Here is a 24,159-nt window from a genome sequence, read left to right on the forward strand (position 1 = left end):
AAAAAATAATTTTTAATTGAAAGAAAATTACAGTGCTGTGCTGGTTTCTGCCATCAGTTCAGTTCAGTTCAGTTGCTCAGTCATATCCAACTATTTGTGACCCCATGAATCACAGCACATCAGGCCTCCCTGTCCATCACAAACTCCCAGAGTTCACTCTGACTCATGCCCATCGAGTCAGTGATGCCACCCAGCCATCTCATCCTCTGTCGTCCCCTTCTCCTCCTGCCTCCAATCCCTCCCAGCATCAGAGTCTTTTCCAATGAGTCAACTCTTCCTTCGCAACAGGTGGCCAAAGTACTGGAGTTTCAGCTTTAGCATCATTCCTTCCAAAGAAATCCCAGGGCTGATCTCCTTCAGAATGGACTGGTTGAATCTCCTTGCCATCCAAGGGACTCTTAGGAGTCTTCTCCAACACCACAGTTCAAACACATCAATTCTTTGGTGCTCAGATTTCTTCACAATCCAACTCTCACATCATACATAACCACTGGAAAAACCATAGCCTTCACTAGATGGACCTCTGTTGGCAAAGTAATGTCTCTGATTTTCAACTTGCTGTCTAGGTTGGTCATAACTTTTCTTCCAAGAAGTAGGCGTCTTTTAATTTCATAGCTGCAGTCACCATCTGCAGTGATTTTGGAGCCTCAAAAAATAAAGTCTGACACTTTTTCCACTGTTTCCCCATCTATTTCCCATGAAGTGGTGGGACCAGATGCCATGATCTTCGTTTTCTGAATGTTGAGCTTTAAGCCAACTTTTTCACTCTCCATTTTCACTTTCATCAAGAGGCTCTTTAGTTCTTGTTCACTTTCTGCCATAAGGGTGGTGTCATCTGCATATCTGAGGTTATTGATATTTCTCCCAGCAATCTTGATTCCAGCTTATGCTTTTTCCAGCCCAGCGTTTTTCACGATGTACTCTGCATATAAGTTAAATAAGCAGGGTGACAATATACAGCCTTGATGTACTCCTTTTCCTATTTGGAACCAGTCTGTTGTTTCATGTTCATTTCTAACTGTTGCTTCCTGATCTGCATATAGGTTTCTCAAGTGGCAGGTCAGGTGGTCTGGCATTCCCATCTCTTTCAGAATTTTCCACAGTTTATTGTGATCCACACAGTCAAAGGCTTTGGCATAGTCAATAAAGCAGAAATAAGCACAGGCGGCTGTGACCAGCACACTAAGTGCGGCTAAGGTGAGCTACCCCACGTCTGAGGTCAGGGGCAGAATCCGGGAGGACCCCATGCCCAAAGGGCAGTGGCCAAGAGGAGTTACCCCACATCCGAGGTCAGGGGCAGCGGCGGAGAGTGCCAGGCTGTGACGGTGCAGGAATGGCCGAGAGGAGCTACCTCATGTCCAAGGACAGGGGCAGCAGCTGGGAGGAGCCACCTCACGTCCAAGGTCAGGGGCAACAGCCTAGAGGAGCCACCCCATGTCTGAGGCCAGGGGTGACAACCGAGAGGAGCTACCCCATGTCCAAGGTCAGGGGCAGCGGCCTGGAGGAGCCACCCCACGTCCAAGAAGCTGTGGCTGTGCAGGCATGGGAGGGCTGAGAGGAGCCATCCCATGTTGAAGGTCAGGAAGGGTGGTGGTGAAGAGATACCCCTCATCCAAGGAAAGGAGCAGTGGCTGCGCTCTGCTGGAGTAGCCATGAAGAGCTACCCCACGTCCAAGGTACGAGAAACCCAAGTAAGATGGTAGGTGTTGCAAGAGGGCATCAGAGGGCAGACACACTGAAACCATACTCACAGAAAACTAGTCAATCTAATCACATTAGGATCACAGCCTTGTCTAACTCAGTGAAACTAAGTCATGCCCACAGGGCAACCAAAGACAGGCGGGTCATGGTGGAGAGATCTGACAGAATGTGGTCCATTGGAGAGGGGAATGGCAAACCACTTCAGTATTCTTGCCTTGAGAACCCCATGAATAGTATGAAAAGGCAAAATGATAGGATACTGAAAGAGGAACTCCCCAGGTCAGTAGGTGCCCAATATGCTACTGGAGATCAGTGGAGAAATAACTCCAGAAAGAATGGAGGGATGGAGCCAAAGCAAAAATAATACCCAGCTGTGGATGTGACTGGTGATAGAAGTAAGATCTGATGCTGTAAAGAGCAATACTGCATAGGAACCTGGAATGTCAGGTCCATGAATCAAGGCAAATTGGAAGTGGTCAAACAAGAGATGGCAAGAGTGAATGTCGACATTCTAGGAATCAGTGAATTAAAATGGACTGGAATGGGTGAATTTAACTCAGATGACCATTATATATACTACTGTGGGCAGGAATCCCTTAGAAGAAATGGAGTGGCCATCATGGTCAACAAAAGAGTACAAAATGCAGTACTTGGATGCAATCACAAGAACAACAGAATGATCTCTATTCATCTCCAAGGCAAACCATTCAATATCACGGTAATCCAAGTCTATGCCCCAACCAGTAATGCTGAAGAAGCTGAAGATGAACGGTACTATGAAGACCTACAAGATCTATTAGAACTAACACCCCAAGAAGATGTCCTTTTCATTATAGGGGACTGGAATGCAAAAGTAGGAAGTCAAGAAACAACTGGAGTAACAGGCAAATTTGGCCTTGGAATGCAGAATGAAGTAGGGCAAAGACTAATATAGTTTTGCCAAGAAAATGCACCGGTCATAGCAAACACCCTCTTCCAACAACACAAGAGAAGACTCTACACATGCACGTCACTAGATGGTCAACACCGAAATCAGATTGATTATATTCTTTGCAGCCAAAGATGGAGACACTCTATACAGTCAAAGAAACAAGACCAGGAACTGACTGTGGCTCAGATCATGAACTCCTTATTACCAAATTCAGACTTAAGTTAAAGAAAGTAGGGAAAACCAATCAGGTACGACCTAAATCAAATCCCTCATGATTATAAGTGGAAGTGAGAAATAGATTAAGGGCCTAGATCTGATAGATAGAGTGCCTGATGAACTATAGATGGAGGTTCATGACATTGTACAGGAGACAGGGATCAAGACCATCCCCATGGAAAAGAAATGCAAAAAAGCAAAATGGCTGTCTGGGGAGGATTTACAAATAGCTGTGAAAAGAAGAGAGGCGAAAAGCAAAGGAGAAAAGGAAAGATATTAGCATCTGAATGCAGACTTCCAAAGAATAGCAAGAATAGATAAGAAAGCCTTCCTCAGCAATCAATGCAAAGAAATACAGGCAAACAACAGAATGGGAAAGACTAGAGATCTCTTCAAGAAAATTAGAGATACCAAGGGAACATTTCATGCAAAGATGGGCTCAATAAAGGACAGAAACTGTATGGACCTAGTAGAAGCAGAATATATTAAGAAGTGATGGCAAGAATACACAGATGAACTATACAAAAAAGATCTTCATGACCTGGATAAACACGATGTTGTGATCACTCATCTAGAGCCAGACATCCTGGAACGTGAAGACAAGTGGGCCTTAGAAAGCATCACTATGAACAAAGCTAGTGGAGGTGATGGAATTCCAGTTGAGCTATTTCAAATCCTGAAAGATTATGCTATCAAAGTGCTGCACTCAATATGCAGGCAAATGTGGAAAACTCAGCAGTGGCCACAAGACTGGAAAAGGTCAATTTTCATTCCAATTCCAAAGAAAGGCAATGCCAAAGAATTATCAAAATACTGCATAATTGCATTCATCTCGCACGCTAGTAAAGTAATGCTCAAAATTCTACAAGCCAGGCTTCAGCAATACGTGAACCGTGAACTTCCTGATGTTCAAGTTGGTTTTAGAAAAGGCAGAGGAACCAGAGATGAAATTGCCAACATCCGCTGGATCATGGAAAAAGTAAGAGAGTTCCAGAAAAACATCTATTTCTACTTCACTGACTGTCAAAGCCTTTGACTGTGTGGATCACAATAAACTGGGATAATTCTGAAAGAGATGGGAATACCAGACCACCTGACCTGCCTCTTGAGAAATCTGTATGCGGGTCAGGAAGCAACAGCTAGAACTGGACATGGAACAACAGACTGGTTCCAAATAGGAAAAGGAGTATGTCAAGGCTGTATATTGTCACCCTGCTTATTTAACTTATATGCAGAGTACATCATAAGAAATGCTGGACTGGAAGAAACACAAGCTGGAAGGATGATTGCTGGGAGAAATATCAATAACCTCAGATATGCAGATGACACCATCCTTATGGCAGAAAGTGAAGAGGAACTAAAAAGCCTCTTGATGAAAGTGAAAGAGGAGAGTGAAAAAGCTGGCTTAAAGCTCAACATTCAGAAAATGAAGATCATGGCACCCGGTCCCATCACTTCATGGGAAATCGATGGGGAAACAGTGGAAACAGTGTCAGAATTTATTTTTGGGGACTCCAAAATCACTGCAGATTGTGATTTCAGCCATGAAATTAAAAGACGCCTACTTCTTGGAAGAAAAGTTATGAGCAACCTAGATAGCATATTCAAAAGCAGAGACATTACTTTGCCGACTAAGGTCCGTCTAGTCAAGGCTATGGTTTTTCCAGTAGTCATGTATGGATGTGAGAGTTGGACTGTGAAGAAGGCTGAGCACCAAAGAATTGATGCTTTTGAACTGTGGTGTTGGAGAAGACTCTTGAGGGCCCCTGGACTGCAAGGAGATCCAACCAGTCCATTCTGAAGGAGATCAGTCCTGGGATTTCTTTGTAGGGAATGATGCTAAAGCTGAAACTCCAGTACTTTGGCCACCTCATGTGAAGAGTTGACTCACTGGAAAAGACCTTGATGCTGGGAGGGATTGGGGGCAGGAGGAGAAGGGGACGACAGAGGATGAGATGGCTGAATGGCATCACTGACTCGATGGACTTGAGTCTGAGTGAACTCTGGGAGTTGGTGATGGACAGGGAGGCCTGGCCTGCTGCGACACATGGGGTCACAAAGAGTCGGATATGACTGAGCAACTGAACTGAACTAAACTGAAATGTTTTTCTGAAGCTCTCTTGCTTTTTCAATGATCCAGTGGATATTGACAATTTGATATCTGGTTCCTCTGCCTTTTCTAAAACCAACTTGAACATCAGGAAGTTCACAGTTCACGTATTGCTGAAGCCTGGCTTGTAGAATTTTGAGCATTACTTTACTAGCATGTGAGATGAATGCAATTGTGCAGTATTTTGATAATTCTTTGGCATTGCCTTTCTTTGGAGTTGGAATGAAAACTGACCTTTTCCAGTCTTGTGGCCACTGCTGAATTTTCCAAATTTGCTGGCATATTGAGTGCAGCACTTTGACAGCATCATCTTTCAGGATTGAAATAGCTCAACTGGAATTCCATCATTTTCACTAGCTTTGTTCATAGTGATGCTTTTTAAGGACCACTTGACTTCATATTCCAGGATGTCTGGGTGAGTGATCACACCATTGTGATTATCTTGGTCATGAAGATCTTGTTTGCACAGTTCTTCCGTGTATTCTTGCCACCTCTTCTTAATATCTTATACTTCTATTAGGTTCATAGTATTTCCATCCTTTATCGAGCCCATCTTTGCATGAAATGTTCCCTTGGTATATCTAATTTTCTTGAAGAGATCTCTAGTCTTCCCTATTCTGTTGTTTGCCTCTATTTCTTTGCATTGATTGCTGAGGAAGGCTTTCTTATATCTTCTTGCTATTCTTTGGAACTCTGCATTCACAAGCTTATATCTTTCCTTTTCCCCTTTGCTTTTCGCTTCACTTCTTTTCACACCTGGAATGTCAGGTCCATGAATTAAGGTAAATTGAAAGTGATCAAACAGGAGATGGCAAGAATGAATGTTGACATTCTAGGAATCAGCAAACTAAAATGGACTGAATGGGTGACTTTAACTCAGATGACCATTATATCTACTACTCTGGGCAGGAATCCCTTAGAAGAAATGGAGTAGCCATCATGGTCAACAAGAGTCCACAATGCAGTACTTGGATGCAATCTTAAAAATGACAGAATGATCTCTGTTCGTTTCCAAGGCAAACCTTTGAATATCACAGTAATCCAAGTCTATATCCCAACCCGTAATGCTGAAGAAGCTGAAGTTGAACTGTTCTATGAAGACCTACAAGATCTTTTAGAACTAACACACAAAAAAGATGTCCTTTTCGTTATAGGGGACTGGAATGCAAAAGTGGGAAGTCAAGAAACACGTGGAGTAATGGGCAAATTTGGCCTTGGAATATGGAATGAAGCAGGGCAAAGACTAATAAAGGTTTGCCAAGAAAATGCGCTGGTCATAGCAAACACCCTCTTCCAACAATACAAGAGAAGACTCTACACATGCACATCACCAGGTGGTCAACACCAAAATCAGATTGATTATATTCTTTGCAGCCAAAGATGGAGAAGCTCTATCCAGTCAACAAAAACAAGACCAGGAGCTGACTGTGGCTCAGATCATGAACTCCTTATTGCCAAACTCAGACTTAACTTGAAGAAAGTAGAGAAAGCCACTAGACCATTCAGGTATGACCTAAATCAAATCCCTTATGATTATACAGTGGAAATGAGAAATAGATTTAAAGGACTAGATGTGATAGATAGATTGCCTGATGAACTATGGACAGAGGTTCGTGACATTGTACAGGAGACAGGGATCAAGATCATCCCCATGGAAAAGAAATGCAAAAAAGCAAAATGGCTGTCTGGGGAGGCCTTACAAATAGCTGTGAAAAGAAGAGAGGCGAAAATCAAAAGAGAAAAGGAAAGGGTTTCTGCCATACAACAATGCAAATCAGCCATAATTATACATATATCCCCTCCCCAAATCACACACTTCGAAGTCATCACAGAGTTCCAGGTTGGGCTCCTTGTGTTTTATAGCAATTTCTCGTCAGCTGTCTATTTTATACATGGTAGTGTATATATGTGCTTCCCGAGTAGCTCTGTGGTAAAGAGTTGGCCTGCAGTACAAGAGACATGGGTTTGATATTTGGGTCAGGAAGATCCCCTGGAGGAGGAAATGGGAACCTGCTCCACTATTCTTGCCTGGGAAATCCCATAGATAGCGGAACCTCACGGACAACAGTCCATGGGATTGCAAAAAGCTGAACACAACTTAGTGACTTAACAACAACATGTATATATATGTATATATATATGTATATGTATGTATATATATGTATGTATATATATGTGTGTGTGTATATATATATATATATATATAAATGATACTTTCTCCATTCGTACCACTCTGTCCTTCCCCCACTCTATCGACAAGTCCATTATCTATATCTGCATCTCCATTTCTTCCCTGTAAATAGGTTTATTAATATTAATACCACTTTTCTATTCTCCATATATATATGTTAATATATGATATATGATATATGATAACAAATATATGATATTTGTTTTTGTCTTTCTGACTCACTTTTCTCTATGTCATAGGCTCTAGGTTAATCCATCTGATGTGAACTGTTTCAAATTTGTTTCTTTTTATGGTTGAATAGTATTCCATTGTATATATGTATGACATCTTCTTTATCCACTCATCTGTTTATTCCTTGTTGCTGCAAGGAATATTGGGGCACATGTATCTTTTAGAATTGTGGTTTTCTCAGGGTCTATGCCCATTAGTGGGATTACTGAGTTATATGGTGGATTTAATTCTAGTCTTTTAAGAAATCTCCATGCTGTTTTTCCTAATGGCTCTATCAGTTTACTTTCCCACTAGTAGTGCAAGAGGGTTTCCTTTTCTGCACATCCTCTCTAGCATTTATTGTTTGCAGATTTCTTGATGATAGCCATTCTGAGTGATGTGAGATGGTACCACATTGTAGTTTTGATTTGTATTTCTCTAATAATCAGTGATGTTGAGCATTTTCCCATGTGTTTACTGGGAATCTGTATGTTTTCTTTGGAGCAGTGTCTGTTTACGTATTCTGCCCATTTTTTGATTAGTTTGTTTGTTTCTCTGACATTGAGTTGTATGAGCTGGTTATACATTTTGGAGATAAATCCTTGGTAAGTTGCTTCATTTGCAGTTATTTTCTTTCCTTCTGAGGATAGTCTTTTCATCTTGTTTATAGTTTCCTTTGCTGTGTTTTTATTTCCATTAATCTAGGAGACGGTCTAGTGGTTTTCCCTACTTTCATCAATTTAGACTGAATTTTGCTAAAAAGAGTTGTGACCTAAGCCACATTCAGCTCCAGGTCTTATTTTTGCTGACTGTATAGTGCTTCTCCATCTTCAGCTTTAAATAATATAATCAATCTGATTTCGGCATTGACCATCTGGTAATGTCATGTTTAGAGTCGTCTCTTGTGTTGTTAGAAGAGGGTGTTTGCTATGACCTGTATATTCTCTTGGCAAAACTCTGTTAGCTTTTGCCCTGCTTCATTTTGTGCTCCAAGGCCAAACTTGTCTGTTACTTCAGGTATCTCTTGACTTCCTACTTTTGCATTTCAACCCTCTATGAAGAACAGGGCATCTTTTTTTGGTGTTAGTTCTAGACCACCTTGTAGGTCTTCATAGAACTGCTCAACTTCCACTTCTTCTTCATTAGTTGTTGGGGCATAGACTTGGATTACTGTGATGTTGAATTGTTTGCCTTGGAAATGGACCAAGATCATTCTGTCATTTTTGATGTTGCATACATCATTCTCTTGTCTCTGAGATTTCACCCAGGTACTACATATTGGACTGTTTTGTTGACTATGGGGGCTACTCCATTTCTCTTAAGGGATTCTTGTCCATAGTAGTAGATATAACGGTCATCTGAGTTAAATTCACCCATTCCTGTCCATTTTAGTTCACTTATTCCTAAAATGTCAGTGTTCACTCTTGCCAACTTCTGCTTGACCACATCCAATTTACCTTGATTCATGGACCTAGCATTTCAGGTTGCTGTGAAATATTGTTCTTTATAGCATCAGAGTTTACTTCCACAACAGACATGCCCACAATTGAGCATCGTTTTCACTTTGGCCCAGCCTCTTCACTTGTTCTGGAGCTATTTCTCCACTCCTTTTCTACTTACTGAAAAATTCAGGCTTAAATTGAAGAAAGTAGGGAAATCTACTGGACCATTCAGGTCTGACCTAAACCAAATCCCTATGATTTTATAGTGGAGATGAAAAATAAATTCAAGGGATTAGATCCAATAGACAGAGTGCCTGAAGAATTATGGACTAAGGTTCATAACATTGTACAGAAAATGGTGACCAAAACCATCCCTAAGACAAAGAAATGCAAGAATGCAAAGTGGTTGTTTGAAGAAGTCTTACAAATAGCTGAAAAAAGAAGGGAAGTGAAAGGCAAAAGAGAAAGGGAAAGATATACCCAAATGAATGTAGAATTCTAAAGAATAGTAAGGAGAGTTAAGAAAGCCTTCTTATGTGAACAATGCAAAGAAATAAAGAGAAACATAGAATGGGAAAGATATGAGATCTCTTCAAGAAAATTGGAGATACAAAGGGAATATTCCATGCAAAGATGCATACAATAAAGAAAAGGCAGGGACCTAACAGAAGCAGAAGAGATTAAGAAGAGGTGGCAAGAATACCCAGAAGAACTATACAAGAAAAGTCTTAATCTTCCAGATAACCACAATGGTCTGGTCATTCTCCTAGAGCTAGACATTCTGGAGTGTGAAGTCAAGTTGGCTTAGAAAGCATTGTGTGTGCTAAGTCACTTTAGAAGTGTCTGACTCTTCGTGACTCTATGGACTGTAGCCCACCAGGCTCTTCTTGTCATTGGGATTCTCCAGGCAAGAATACTGGAGTGAGTAGCCATTCCCTTCTCCAAGAGATCTTCCCAACCTGGGGATTGAACCTGATTTCTCTTGCATCTCTGGCATTGGCAGGTAGGGTTCTTTACCACTACTGACACCTGGGAAGCCCTAGAAAGCATTACTATGAACAAAGCAGGGGAAGTGATGAAATCCCAACTGAGCTATTTTAAAGTTTAAAAGATGATTCTGTTAATGTGCTGCACTCAACATACCAGAAAATTTGGAAAACTCAGTAGTGGCCAAAGGGCTGGAAAATTCAGTTTTCATTCTAATTCCAAAGAAAGGCAATGCCAAAGAATGTTCAAACTACCACATAATTGCACTCATTTCACATGCTAACAAGGTAATGCTCAAGATCCTTCAAGCTAGGTTTCAAAAACTCATGAACTGAGAACTTCCATATGTACAGGTTGGCTTTAGAAAAGGCAGGGGAACCAGAGATCAAATTGCCAACATCCTTTGGATCATAGAAAAAGCAAGAGAATTTCAGAACATCTTCTTCTGCTTCATTGAGTATGATAAAGCCTTTGACTGTGTGGATCACAAAAAACTGTGGAAAATTCTGAAAGTGATGGGAATACCAGACCACCTTACCTGCCTCCTGTGAAACCTGTATGCAGGTCAAGAAACAGCAGTTAGAATAAGACATGACTTTGGGACTGAACAACAGTCTAGTAGGTGGGTCAGAGAGAATCACGCTGCAATTTATGTAGAAGAGTGTACTACCTATATTTTCCTCTAAGAGCTTTATATTTCCTGGCCTTATATTTAAGTCTTTAATTCATTCTGAACTTATTTTCTATATGGGGTTAAGTCATTCCTTTACACATAGCTGTCCAGTTTGTCCAGCACCACTTATTGAAGAGACTTTCTTTTCACCATGGTATATTCGTGCCTCCTTTATCAAAGATAAGATGCCCATACGTGTGTGGGTTTTTTTTCTGGAGCTTTCAATCTTGTTCCATTGGTCTATATTGCTGTTTCTGTGCCAGTACCATACTGTCTTGATGACTATAGTTTTGCATTATAGTTGAGGTCAGGGAGAGCTTCTCTGGTAGCTCAGCTAGTAAAGAATCCACCTGCAATTCCAGAGACACTAGTTTGATTCCTGGGTCAGGAAGATCTGCTGGAGAAGGGATAGACCTCCCACTCCAGTATTCTTGTCTTCCCTGGTTGCTCAGCTGGTAATGAATCCAACTACAATGGCAGAGACCTGGGCTTGATCCCTGGGTTGGGAAGATCCTCTGAAGAAGGAAAGGCTACCCACTCCAGTATTCTGGCCTGGAGAAATCCATGGACTGTATAGTCCATGGAGTCACAAAAAGTCGACACGACTGAGTGACTTTCATTTTCATTGAGGTCAGGGAGTTCAATTCACCTAGCTCTATTTTTCTTTCTCAAGATTACTTTGGCTATTCAAGGTGTTTTATATTGTGAAATTTTTTGTTCACTTCCTGTGAAAAATGTCATTCATAATTTGATACGGATTTCAGTGAATCTGTAGATTGGCTGGTGTAATATAGCTATTTTGGCAATATTGATTTTTCAAATCCAAAAATATGGTATATGTCTCTATCTGTTTATGTTGTCTTTTCTCTCATCACTGTCTTATAGATTTTCAAATACAAGTCATTTGTATCTTTGGGTAGGTTTATTCCTAGGTATTTTATTCTTTTTGTTGCAGTGGTGAATCAGTTTCCTTAATGTCTCTTTTTGGTTTTTCATTGTTAGTATACAGGAATGCAAGGGATTCCTCTGTATTAATTTTACATTTTACATTCTGTGAATTTTTTGTTGTTGTCCAGTCACTCAGTCATGTCCACCTCTTTATGACCCCATGGACTGCAGCATGCTAGACTTCCCTCTCCTTCACCATCTTCTGGAGCTTGCTCAAACTTATGTCCATTGAGTCAGTGATATCATCCAACCATTTCACCCTCTGTCATCCCCTTCTCTTCGTGCCTTCAATATTTCCCAGCATCAGAGTCTTTATCAATGAGTCATCTCTACACATCAGGTATTGTTAGCTTCAGCTTCAGCATCAGTACTTTCAGTGAATATTCAGGGCTGATTTCCTGTAGAATTGAATGGTTTGATCTCCATGCAGTCCAAGGGAATCTTAAGAGTCTTCTCCAACACCGCAGTTCAAAAGCATCAATTCTTCGGCACTCAACTATCTTTATGGTCCAACTCTCACATCCATACATGACTACTGGAAAAACCATAGCTTTGACTAGATGGACCTTTGTTGGCAAAGTACTGTCTCTGCTTTTTACTATGCTCTCTAGGTTGGTCATAGCTTTTCTTCCAAGGAGCAAGCATCTTTTAATTTCATGGCTGCAGTCACCATCTGCAGTGATTTTGGAGCCCAAGAAAATAAAGTCTGTCACTGTTTCCATTGTTTTCCCATCTATTTGCCATGAACTGATGGGACTCAATGCCATAATCTTAGTTTTTTTTTTTTTAATGCTGAATTTTAATCCAGGTTTTTCACTCTCCTCTTTCACCTTCATCAAGAGGCTCTTTAGTTCCTCTTCACTTTCTGCAATAAGGGTGATGTCATCTGCATATCTGAGGTTATTGACATTTTTCCTGGCAATCTTGATTCCAGCTTGTGCTTCATCCTGCCTGGAATTTAATATGATGTACTCTTCATATAAGTTAAATAAGCAGGGTGACATTATACAGCCTTGACGTACTCCTTTGCCAATTTTGAACCAGTCCCTTGTTCCATGTCTGGTTCTAACTGTTGCTTCTTGATATGCATGCAGGTTTCTCAGGAGGCAGATAACATGGTTTGGTATTCCCATTTCTTTAAGAGTTTTCCACAGTTTGTTGTGATTCACTCAGTCAAAGGATCTAGCACAGTCAACAAAGCAGAAGTAGATATTTTTTTTCTGGAATGCCCTTGCTTCTCTATGATCCAATGGATGTTGACAATTTGATCTCTGGTTCCTCTGCCTTTTCTAAATCCAGCTTAAATATCTAGAAGTTCTTGGTTCACATACTGTTGAAGCCTAGCTTGGAGTAGTTTGAGCATAAGCTTGCTAGTATGTGAAATGAGTGCTATTGTGTGGTAGTTTGAATATTCTTTGGTATTGCCCTTCTTCGGGACTGGAATGAAAATCGACATTTTCCAGTCCTGTGGCCATTGCTGACTTTTCCAAATTAGTGACATATTGAATGAAGCACTTTAACAGCATCATCTTTTAGAACTTGAAATAGTTCCTCTGGAATTCCATCCCCTCCACTAGCTTTGTTTGTAGTGATGCTTCTTAAGGTCCCCCTGACTTCACACTCCAAGATGTCTGGAGTTGAATGATCACATATCATGGTTACCTGGGTCATGAAGATCTTTTTTGTATAGCTCTTCTGTATCTTCTTGCCACTTCTTCTTAATATCTTCTGTTTGTTAGGTCCATACAGTTTCTGTCCTTTATTGTGCCCATCTTTGCATGAAATGTTCCCTTGGTATCTCTAATTTTCTCAAATCAATCTCTAGTCTTTCCCATTTTATTGTTTTCCTCTGTTTATTTGCATTGTTTTTGCAAGAGGGCTTTCTTATCTCTCCTTGCTATTCTTTGTCACTCTGCATTCAGATGGGTGTATCTTTCCTTTTCTCCTTTACCTTTCACTTCTCTTCTTTCCTTAGCTATTTGTAAGGCCTCCTTGGACAACCATTTTTTCTTTCTCATGTGGCACTAGTGGTAAAACGCTTGCCTGCCAATGCATAAGACAGAAAAGTTGCAGGTTCAGTCCCTGGGTCAGGAAGATCCCCTGGAGAACTAAATGGCAAGACAGTCTAGTAATTTTTCCTGTAGAAACCCATGGACAGAGGAGCCTGGAGTGCCACTGTCCACGGGGTGCTTCTGTCCATGGGGTGCTGTCCTGGAGTGCTGCTGTCCAAAGAGTCAGACATGATTGAAGCAACTTAGCACAATCTGAACTCACATCTCACATCTAGCTTTTTTCAAAATGTAAACTGATGTGAATTTGCTAAATTCATTGATTAATTCTAGTATGTTTTTGGTGGCAATTTTAAGGTGTATATATATATATATATATATATATATATAATTTGCCATGTTATCTGCAGACAGAGTTTTCCTTTTTCTTTTCCAATTTGGTTTATTTCTATTTCTTTTTCTTCTCCGGTTGCCATGGCTAGCACTTCCAAAACTATATTGATTAATAATGGTGAGAGTGGGCACCCTTGTCTCATTCTTGATCTTAGAGGAAATGGTTTCAGTTTTTCATTGTTGAGAGTAATGTTTGCTGTGAGTTTGTTGTATATGGCCTTTATTACATTTAGGTGGGTTCCTTCTATGCCAATTTTCTGGTATTTTTGTCATAAATGTGTGTTGAATTTTTTAGAAAACTTTTTTTGCATCTATTGATGTGATCATATGCTTTTTATCTTTCAATTTGTTAACATGGTGTATCACATTGACGATTTACATATATTGAATAATTCTTACACCCCTGGGATAAATTCCACTTGAGCATGGTATATGATTCTTTTAGTATGTTGTTAGATTTAGTTTGCTAGAACTTGTGGACAATTTTTGCATCTATGCATCAGTGATATTGTTCCATAAGTTTCTCTTTTTGTGGTATCTTTGTCTGGTTTCAGTATCAGTGTGATGGTGGCCTCCTAGAATGAGTTTGGGAGTTTTCCTCCCTTTGAAATTTTTTGGAGCATTTTTTTCAGGATAGGTGTTAGCTCTTCTCTAAATATTAAATAGAATTCACCTGTGAATCCATCTGGCCCTGGGATTTTCTTTGTTGGAAAAATTTTGATCATAGTTTCAATTTCAGTGCTTGTTATTGGTCTGTTCATATTTTAAAATTTGTTTTGGTTCAGTCTTTGAAGGTTGTACTTCTCTCAGAATTTGTCCATTTCTTCCCAGTTGTCCATTTTATTGGTGTATCATTGCTCATAGTAGTCTCTTACAATCTTTGTATTTCTATGGTGCCTGTTGTAACTTATTTTTCATTTCAAATTTTATTGAGTCTTCTCCTTATTTCTCTTGATGAGTCTGGCTAATGGCTTGTCATTTCTGTTTATCTCTGCTATTGTTTCCTTCATTTCTCTTTCATTTACCTCTGCTCTAATCTTTATGATTGTCTTTTTCTTCTACTAATTTTTTTTTGTGTGTTTTGTTGTTCTTTTTCTAGTTGCTTTATGTGTTGTTAAGTTGTTTATTTGTTGTTTTCCTTTTTTATTTTAGAGGTAGTCCTATATTGTTATAAACTTCCTTCTTAGCAATTACTTTACTGTATCCCATAGGTTTTGAGTTATTCTGATTTTGTTGTCATTTGTATCTAAGTATTTTTTGATTTCCTCTTTCATTTCTGCATTGACTTCTTGGCTATGTAAAATCATATTGTTTAGCCCCCAATGTTTGTCATTTTTATAGTTTTTTTTCCTGTAATTGATATCTAATTTTATAGCATTGTGGTCAGGAAAAAAAATGCTTGATGCAATTTCAATTTTCTTATAATTACCAAAACTTGATTTATGGCCCAAGATGTGACCTATCCTTGAGAATATTCCACATACACTTGAAAGAAAAAAGTGTATTGTGTTTTTGGACGGAGTGTCCTACTGATATCAATTAAGTCTATATCATTTATTCTTTTCTATGACTAAAGAGTATTCCATTGCGTTTTTGTACAACAATTTCTTTATCCAATTATCTGATGACGAACATTTAGGATGCTTCCATATCTTGGCTGTTGTAAGTAATGCTGCTGTAAACATTGAGGTCCATGTATCTTTTTGAAATACTTGTTTTTTTTAAATTTTTTTTATTTGTTTGGATATATAACTAGGAGTGGAATTGCTGGATTATATGATAGTTCTATTTTATTATTTATTTATTTATTATTTATTTATTTTTATTTTACTTTACAATACTGTATTGGTTTTGCCATACATTGACATGAATCCGCCACGGGTGTACATGAGTTTCCAATCCTGAAACCCCCCTCTCACCTCTCTCCCCATATCATCTCTCTGGGTCATCCCAGTGCACCAGCCCCAAGCATCCTGTATCCTGCATCAAACCTAGAATGGTGATTCGTATCTTACATGATAGTATACATGCTTCAATGCCATTCTCCCAAATCATCCCACCCTTTCCCTCTCCCACAGAGTCCAAAATTCTGTTCTATACGTCTGTGTCTCTTTTGCTGTCTTGCATACAGGGTTATCATTACCATCTTTCTAAATTCCATATATATGTGTTAGTATACTGTATTGGTGTTTTTCTTTCTGGCTTATTTCACTCTGTACAATCAGCTCCAGTTTCATCCACCTCATTAGAACTGATTCAAATGTATTCTTTTTGATGGCTGAGTAATACTCCACTGTGTATATGTACCACAGCTTTCTTATCCATTCGTCTGCCGATGGACATCTAGGTTGCTTCCATGTCCTGGCTATTATAAACAGTGCTGCGATGAACATTGGGGTACACGTGTCTCTTTCAATTTTGGTTTCCTCGGTGTGTATGCCCAGCAGTTTTGAAGTATACTTGATGTACAATATTATATTAGTTACAGATATACAATATAGTGTTTCACAATATTTAAATGTTATACTTCATTATCAGTTCAGTTCAGTCACTCAGTCGTGTCTGACTCTGCAACCCCATGGATGTCAAGTCTCCCTGTCCATTGCCAACTCCCAGAGTTTACTCAAAGTCATGTCCATTGAGTTGGTGACCCCATCCAACCATCTCATCCTCTGTTGTCCCCTTCTCCTCCTGCCCTCAATCTTTCCCAGTGTCACAGTCTTTTCCAATGAGTCAGCTCTTCACATCAGGTGGCCAAAGTATTGGATCTTCAGCATGTATTGTGCTGTACTGTGTTTAGTCGCTCAGTTGTGTCTGGTTCTTTGTGACCTCATGGACTGTAGCCTGCCAAGCTCCTATGTCAATGGGGATTCTTCAGGCAAGAATACTGGAGTGGGTTACCATGTCCTCCTCTAGAGAATTTTCCCAACCCAGGGACTGAACCCAGGTCTCCTCCTTTGCAGGGAGATTCTTTATCAGCTGAGCTACCCGGGAAGCCCTTCCAGTGTATTCAGTTAGGTCAGTCGCTTAGTCGTGTCCGACTCTTTGTGACCCCAAGGACTGCAGCATTCCATGCTTCCCTGTCCATCACCAGCTCCTGGAGTTTACTCAAACTCATGTCCATTGTCCAGTGTATTACTCAACTATTAAAATTAATGAAAGAATTCCATTTGAAGCAACATGAATGGACCTGGAGATTATCATACTAAGTGAAGTAAGTCAGTCAGAGACAGACAAATATCATATGATGTCACATAGGCAGGATGTTTAAAAAATAGTACAAACTAACTTAATTACAAAATAGAAATAGACTCACAGACTTAATGAATGGACTTTTAGTCACTAGAAGGGAAGTGTGTTTGGGACAGATAAGTTGGGAGATTAGGACTGACATATTCACATTGTTCTGCTTAAAGTAGATAACCAACAAGGATCTGCTGTATAGCACAGGAAACTCTGCTCAATGCACTCTAATAACCTAAATGGAAAAATAATTTGTTAAAGAATAGATACATGCATATGTATAATTAAATCACTTTTCTTCACACCTGAAAGTAACACAACATAGTTAATCAACTATATTCCAATATAAAGCAAAAATTAAAAAAAAAAGTTAGCCTGCCATACCTTCCTTATAGCATATTTTCATTTTGGTTATTGGATTCTTCTGTTCTGACTGGTTATTTTTTATATTTCCTAATTTTTTGTAAAAAGAATTTCACTATGTTCATCTATTTTCCCCCTAATTCTCTCAACATTCTTATCACTAATGCTTTGAATTTTTCACCTGGTAAGTTGTCTATTTATATATTATTATTTATTTGCAGTGATTTTCTTTTGCCCTTTCAATTGAGACTGGTTTCTCTGTCTTTTTTATTTTGCTTAACTGTCTTTGCCTCTATGAATTTAAGTAAAAGATTTAATAGTTGAATTCTTAACAGTGTGTCCTTACATGGGAGCACTCCTATACAGTCTGTGTGTGCCTAGTGTCTTTGGTGGGAGTGCTGAATTTCACATGAACAAAAGTAATCTGTTTATTCAATGTGTACTGGCAGCTATTACCCTGGTACAAGATTGGAGTGGAGATGGAGGGGCTAAGGCTAGAGTCAAATATGAGTCACTGGCTGTCCAAGCTCTGTCAGAGTCAGGGTTGGATCCTGAGTTGATGGATCAGAAGCCCCGAGGGTTGTGTCCTACCTGGCTTTGTTTCCTTTAACTGTGTGATCTCCCTTCTCCCAGTACTGGTACCCCTGATCCAAGGGAAGCACTGCTGGAGCAAGAGTGGCCTGTGTGGACTCTCAGCTTTTAATGGTGTGCAGCCTGTGGGAGGTCACCCATAAACAGAGGTCTAGAGTGCCTCCAACATGCTCTCTTTACAACTGCCAGCAATAGCAGTCCCTACTGATTCTGAGTCTCCTTTGTTCTTCACAGCTGATCACTACTCCCTGTTGTGGAGCCATTCCATAGGGCAGGTGCTGCCTGCATGGCTTTCAGCATATATGAGGTGTGGGTTCCAGTGATCTGACTGCCATTGGAGACTGATTGCCCCTGAATTTATGCCTATACAAGTGTCAGCAATAGCCATCCCTGCCACACTCATATGCCACCCTGGGTTTGAGTCCTCCGTGTCCCAGAGCTGAGTTCTCTCCCTGGTTATGGTACTTTAGCTTCAGTGTGGAGCTGCGAGTTGAAATAAGTGGGGCTGGAACATTCACCTGACTCATGGTATTGTGTGCTGTGGCTATTATGGGAAACCAGGTAGCCTTTGGTGCAGTCCTCAGTCTGTACTCTCTGTTCTGCCTCGGGAGAAAGCCAGTGCTTGTGCACTACTCACAAGGAGAGTCCAGGCTTCCGACTAGCCCTCCTGTTAGTCCCAGTGGCCTTCCAATCAATGAAGGGGGCTCATCCTCCCTGTGTTGGACCCCAGTACTGTGGCACCTAATATATGGTCTAAACTGCTCACTCCCCAGAGCATATCTGATCCTGTGTATTCTCTTTTTTCCTCTAAATCCCCTACCAAGGGCACAGGTCCTGATATGATTATTTATCTTCCCTTCATACCTGATTATATATGAATCTTTCTTACAGCCTTGGTTGTACAGAAGTCTTTCTGCCGGTTTTTAGTTAGTTTTCAGTAAGAATTGTTCCACAGGTAGATGTATTTTTGATGTGTTTATGGAAGGAGGTGTGTTCTATGTCTTACAACTCCATCATTTTAATCTGTCCCCCAACTTATCTTTTTGATTCTTTCTTCAACTTTCCACACACAATAATACATTCCTAATTTAAACCCCTGTCACTTCATATCTGATATTATGTAATATCTCCATAATATAACTCTATATCTATAATTTCTTCCTTCTTTATTCCATCCTACACAAGATCACCAGGAATTTCTAAACTGCAATCTGATTCTATCATTTTTATTTATTCACAAGGTAATTTTAAGCTCATGTATATAGCCATATGGGCTTCCCTGTTGGCTCAGTAATAAAGAATCCATTTTCCAAGAAGGAGACATGGATTCGATCCCTGAGTTGAGAAGATTCCCTGGAGAAGGAAATGGCTACCCATTCCAGTATTCTTGTCTGGAAAATCCCATGGACAGACGACTCTGGTGGGCTACTGTACACAGGGTCACAAAGAGTCAGACATGACTTAGTGACTGAATAACAACAAATGTTGCCATATAGCTTACAAAGATCTTAAAATTATGGTTCCAACCACCGTTCTAGCTTTATTACCTTCCAGTTTTTCCCTCCATATTTTCTCTCTCTCTTACATAAATATCTAATTGCCCTTTCCTGAACATTAACAAAAACAATTTTAGCTCTATCTTTGCTCATACCATTCCCCTTCATGAGAGACACATCCTTCAAGGTGCAGCCCAAAGTTCTCCTCCTCTGTCAGAAAGACTTCTCTAAATCTAGAATTCTAGTGCACTTGTCATTTGTGTGATCTTGGACAAGTTACTTAACTTCTTTAGGTTTTAGTTCCTTTGATCTGTAAAAAAGGAGATAATCAAAGTAATTTAACATTTCTTCTATCTACAGCTTTGTGTGAGAACAAATAAAAGCAAAAGTGAGAAGAAAATAGAGACATGATTACTGAACAGTGAGGTTTTAAAGCAGAAAATTTATTTTTCCACTAGCAAATTTTTAAAATGAAAATTTTAAATACCCAACTTCCCTGGTGGCTCAGAGGTTAAAGCGTCTGCCTCCATTGCAGGAGACCCGGGTTCAATCCCTGGGTTGGGAAGATCCCTTGGAGAAGGAAATGGCAATCCACTCCAGTATTCTTGCCTGGAGAATCCCATGGACAGAGAAGCCTAGTAGGTTACAATCCATGGGGTTGCAAAGAGTTGGACACGACTGAGCGACTTCACCTTCACCATAATTTTTATATGGCATATGAGCTTATATGTAGACATGTATATGAGCATATATGTAGACTTATATGTAGACATTTATATGAGCTTGTAGGTACACATATATGAGCTTATATGTAGACATCTAAGTCATGTCAACATGACAGTTGTTTAAGAAGAAGCACCCCAAAAGTTGACATTTCAGTTTGAATAAAACATCATACAGTTCACAACATACTTTTTTTTATGGGTTTAGTTTTTTATTTTTTTAATTTTAAAATCTTTAATTCTTACATGCGTTCCCAAACATGAACCCCCCTCCCACCTCCCTCCCCATAACATCTCTGTGGGTCATCCCCATGCACCAGCCCCAAGCATGCTGTATCCTGCGTCAGACATAGACTGGCGATTCAATTCTTACATGATAGTATACATGTTAGAATGCCATTCTCCCAAATATACTTTTATATGTAGTTGTTCTTTTGAACTAAGTGTTGGAAATGTTCGATTAAGTGCATTTTATGGATGCAATTTTTATTATTGCTGTGGAGACTGAAAGAAATAACCACTGAGCACAGTGCTTTGAAAAATCATGAGCCCTCCAAGGTGTTAATTCCTCCTAATGGTTACCACACCTCATTCAGATATAAACTCAGTCCTCAGTGCTCTTAATATTCATTGGGTTTATATCTATTGTAGCACTTAACATCTTATAATTTTTTGTATTTCCAGTTAATTATGAACATCCTAATAGAAGGGACTTTGTTTTTATTATTTTTCAACCATGTATTGTGAAACAGATGCTACTGTAATCATTCTTACTTGTTATTTATTCTTGAGTCCTCTGAACCTCCTAGTTCATGCTATTAAAATAGCTCATGTTCAATGATAATTTTCTGAAACTGGTGATGGCTTTAATAGTAATATATGTTAGTTTTCATTTGAAAGTCTCGAGCAGTCAAGAGGAGTTTTAACTAATTCATACCATTCTCTCTCCTATCTCTCTTTTGACTGAAGGAGTAAGTTTCAGTAGAGTTCAGTCACTTAGTCGTGTCCAACCCTTTGTGACCCCGTGAATTACAGCACACCAGGTCTCCCTGTCCATCATCAACTCCTGGAATTTACCCAAACTCATGTCCATCAAGTCAGTGATGCCATCCAGCCATCTCATCCTCTGTCGTCCCCTTCTCCTCCTGGCCCCAATCTTTCCCAGCATCAGGGTCTCTTCCAATGAGTCAACTCTTCGTATCAGGTGGCCAAAGTATTAGAGTTTCAGCTACAGCATCAGTCCTTCCAATGAACACGCAGGACTGATCTCCTTTAGAATGGACTGGTTGGATCTCCTTTCAGTTCAAGGGAATCTCAAGAGTCTTCTCCAACACCACAGTTGAAAAGCATTAATTCTTCGGTGCTCAGCTTTCTTCACAGTCCAACTCTCACATCCATACACGACCACTGGTAAAACCATAGTCTTGACTAGATGGACCTTTGTTGGCAAAGTAATGTCTCTGCTTTTAAATATGCTATGTAGGTTGGTCATAACTTTTCTTCCAAGGAGTAAGCGTCTTTTAATTTCATGGCTGCAATCACCATCTGCACTGGTTTTGGAGCCCCCAAAAATAAAGTCTGACAGTTTTCCACTGTTTCCCCATCTATTTCCCATGAAGTGATGGGACCAGATGCCATGATCTTTGTTTTCTGAATGTTGAACTTTAAGCCAACTTTTTCACTCTCCTCTTTCACTTTCATCAAGAAGCTTTTTAGCTTCTTTTCACTTTCTGCCATAAGGGTGGTGTCATCTGCATATCTGAGGTTACTGATATTTCTCCCGGCAATCTTGATTCCAGCTTGTGCTTCTTCCAGCCCAATGTTTCTCATGATGTAATCTGTGTATCTGTTAAATAAGCAGGGTGACAATATACAGCCTTGATGTACTCCTTTTCCTATTTGGAACCAGTCTGTTGTTCCATGTCCAGTTCTAACTGTTGCTTCCTGACCTGCAGATAGGTTTCTCAAGAGGCAGGTCAGGTGGTCTGGTATTCCCATCTCTTCCAGAATTTTCTACAGTTTATTGTGATCCACTCAGTCAAAGGCTTTGGCATAGTCAATAGAGCAGAAATAGATGTTTTTCTGAAACTCTTTTGCTTTTTCCATGATCCAGCGGATGTTGGCAATTTGATCTCTGGTTCCTCTGCCTTTTTTAAAACCAGCTTGAACATGTGGAAGTTCACGGTTCATGAATTACTGAAGCCTGGCTTGGAGAATTTTGAGCATTACTTTGCTAGCATGTGAGAAGAATGCAATTGTGCAGTAGTTTGAGCATTCTTTGGCATTGCCTTTCTTTGGAATTGGAATGAAAACGGACCTTTTCCAGTCCTGTGGCCACTGCTGAGTTTTCCAAATTTGCTGGCATATTGAGTGCAGCACTTTCACAGAATCATCTTTCAGGATTTGAAATAGCTCAACTGGAATTCCATCCCCTCCACTAACTTTGTTCATAGTGATTCTTTCTAAGGCCTACGTGACTTCACATTCCAGGATGTCTGGCTCTAGGTGAGTGATCACACCATCATGATTATCTGGGTAGTGAAGATCTTTTTTTTTTTGAATAGAGCTTTTCATATTTTTCTTTTTTATTGAACTATAATTAACATATAATATAATATTAATTTCAGGCATGCAACAAAAGATTTGTTATTTGTATGTGTTGTGAAATGATCATCACGATAAATTTAGTTTCCATCCATCAGCATATTTACAGAATTTTTCTTGTAATGGGATTTTTTGAGATTTGGGTAATATAATCATTTTCACTATAGTGATTCTTCCAATCCAAGAACACAGTATATCTCTCCACTTATTTGTGCCAGTTTTTATTTCTTTCATCAGTGTTTTATAGGTTTCTGTATACAGATCTGTTGTCTCTTTAGGTAGATTTATTTCTAGTTATTCTATTCTTTTTGTGGCAATCAGTTCAGTTCAGCTGCTCAGTCGTGTCTGACTCTTTGCGACTCCATGGACGGCAGCACACTAAACTTCCCTGTCTATCATCAGCTCCCGGAGCTTGCTCAAATTCATGTCCATCGAGTCAATGATGCCATCCAACTATCTCATCCTCTCTCATTCCCTTCTCCTCATGCCTTCAATCTTTCCCAGCATCAGGCTCTTTTCCAATGAGTCAGCTCTTCATATCAGATGGCCAAAGTATTGGAGCTTTAGCATCAGTTCTTCTAATAAATATTCAGGATTGATTTCCTTTAGGATGAGTCAGTTTGGTCTCCTTGCAGTCCAAGGGACTCTCAAGAGTCTTCTCCAATACCACAGTTCAAAAGTATGAATTCTTCAGGGCTCAGATTTCTTTATGGTCCAACTCTCATATCCATACATGACTACTGGAAAAGTCAAAGCTATGGCTTTGTTGCAATGGTGAATGGTATTATTTCTTTAATTTCTCTTTCTTATTTCTCATTGTTAGTGTATAGGGCTGCAAAGGATTTCTTTGTATTAATTTTATATCCTGAAACTTTACTATATTCATTGATTAACTAGTTATTTTCACGAGGCATCTTTAGGGTTTTCGATGTAGAGAATCATTTCATCTGCAAACAGTCAGAGTTTTACTTCTTTTCCAATATGGATTCCTTTTATTTATTTTCCTTCTCTGATTGCTGTGGTTAGGACTTCCAAAACTATGTCAAATAGTAGTGGTGAGAATGGGCACCCTTGTGTTGTTCCTGATTTTAGAGGGAATGCTTACAGTTTTTCACAATTGAGGATAATTTTTGCTGTGGGTTTGTCATATAATATATGCAAATCATTATCAGAGAAATGCAAATCAAGACACAATGAGGTACTATTTCACGCCAGTCAAAATGGCTGTTATCCAAAAGTCTACAAGCAATAAATGCTGGAGAGGTTTGGAAACAAGGGAACCCTCTTACACTGTTGGTGGGAATGCAAACTCGTACAGCCACTATGGAG

This window comes from Capra hircus (genome assembly GCF_001704415.2).
Source record: "Capra hircus breed San Clemente chromosome X unlocalized genomic scaffold, ASM170441v1, whole genome shotgun sequence".
NCBI lineage: Eukaryota > Metazoa > Chordata > Mammalia > Artiodactyla > Bovidae > Capra > Capra hircus.